Below are 2,138 nucleotides of genomic sequence, written 5' to 3'. Positions count from 1 at the left end.
GCACGCAAGGACCATTATCTCACTCTGGCTTTCTCCTCCCCTGGCCAGAAGGACTAGTTCCTGGGTTCTGTGGCTTAATTTTGTTTTTTGTGTTGGTTTATTTTGTTTGGACTAGCGCCATGGGACAATCTACTTCCAGTCCCCTAGACCTAGTTCTGACTCATTTTAAAGAGGTTAAAACTCAAGCCCACAATCTATCGCTAGAGGTCAAGAAGGAAAAGATGGAAAAACTCTGTAAATCTGAGTGGCCCACCTGTAGTGTAGGATGGCCCCCTGAGGGTACCTTTTACCTCCCCATCACAGAAGCAATAGAAGAAAGAGTTTTCCAACGTATGGGAGGCCATCCGGGTCAGATCCCATACATTGTTGTCTGGAAGGACCTGGTCACTAACCCACCCATTTGGGTGAAATCCTTTCTCTCTCCAGTATCTTCTCAGGTTCTGGTGAATCGAAACCCAGAAGAAGAAAAGCCGAGACGAACCATGACCTCACCCGCAGCACCCCCTACCCAGTTTTGCAGGGAGGAGCGGATGAGGATCTCCTCTTTCCCCCTCCACCTTACCGACCCCCTCCAACTCCCTCTGACCCTGCTCCTAATGTCCCATTGCGTCCACAGCCATCTTCCTCTGCTCCATCCCCTTCCGTTGAAGGAGGCCCAGCATATGGGACCCATAGCTGAAGGGGCACCACCCCAGACTCCACGATGCTCCCCTTGCGAGCCACAGGACCCATAAATGAGGCAGGAAATCAGCCTCATCATTATTGGCCCTTTGCCTCTTCTGACCTTTACAATTGGAGATCTCAAAACGCCCCCTACTCAGAGAACCCCAAAGGCCTCATTGGGTTATTAGAAACTGTACTCTTTACTCACCAACCCACTTGGGATGATGGTCAGCAATTGTTACAGGTTCTGTTTACAACTGAGGAGCAAGAATGGATCCTGCTGGAAGCACGAAAATTTGTTCCTGGTCCAACAGGGGTACCCACCATGAACCCCGCTGACATCGATGCTGGATTTCCGCCCCAGTTGGGATTATAACCCAGGAGAAGGTAAGGAGCACCTCAAGGTCTATCGCCAGGCTCTACTGGCAGGTGTCAAAGCGGCCGCTAAGAGGCCCACTAACCTGACTAGGGTATATGATATGAGGCAGGAGGCAGATGAAAGTCCCGCCGCTTTTCTAGAATGGGTGATGGAAGCCTTCAGGCAGTTCACCCTGTTTGATCCAGGGCACGCAGATCATAAGTCAACCGTGGTAATGGCTTTCATTAACCAGGCTGCACCCGACATTAAGAGAAAACTACAAAAAGTCGAGCGCCTTGGAGAAAAGACTCTCCGAGATCTAGTAGAGATAGCAGAAAGAGTGTACAATAACAGGGACAGTGCTGAGGAAAAACAAGTAAAGGCAGAAAAAAGATGAAATCGAGATTTAGCCAGAGTGTTGCTGGCCATGACTGCAAAACCCGAGGACCGCCGCCAGCGATTAGAAAAAATCTCTGGTCCATCAAACGATAAATGGTGCTCCTACTGCAAAAAAAGGGGACACCTACGTAAAAATTGCTTCAAAGGAAAAAAACGGTGCCTCGTTTGCAACAATGAAGGACACTGGGCTAAGGACTGCCCAGAAAGAAATAGAGATAAGCTAAAGGTATTGTTTGCTGGAGACAGGGACTAGGGGGGACGGGGTTCGGAGCCCCTCCCCGAACCTAGGATAACTATTAAAGTGGAGGGGAAACCAACTGACTTCTTGGTGGACACGGGGGCTCAACACTCAGTATTATGAGAGGCTAATGGGCCTACCTCAAGTAAGCGATCTTAGGTCCATGGTGCCCCCGGGACCAAACGGTATTCATGGACTACCCAGAGATCAGTGGATTGAGGTGTGGGCCGGGTAACCCACTCTTTCATGATAATCCCAGACTGTCCTTACCCCTTGCTGGGGAGAGACCTTTTCTCAGAAATGAGGGCCCAGATTCATTTTGGCCCACAAGGAGCACAACTCTTAAGTTCGGACGGGAAGCCTATTCAGGTCCTCTCCCTCCAACTAGCTGATGAGTACCGCTTATATGAGGAGCCCCTAACTCCTGATGCTCACATTGACCAGTGCCTCCAGAAATACCCACAAGCTTGGGCTGAAAAC

Source organism: Suricata suricatta, chromosome 17, assembly GCF_006229205.1.
Source record: "Suricata suricatta isolate VVHF042 chromosome 17, meerkat_22Aug2017_6uvM2_HiC, whole genome shotgun sequence".
Lineage (NCBI taxonomy): Eukaryota > Metazoa > Chordata > Mammalia > Carnivora > Herpestidae > Suricata > Suricata suricatta.
Note: the sequence above shows the minus strand (reverse complement) of the source record.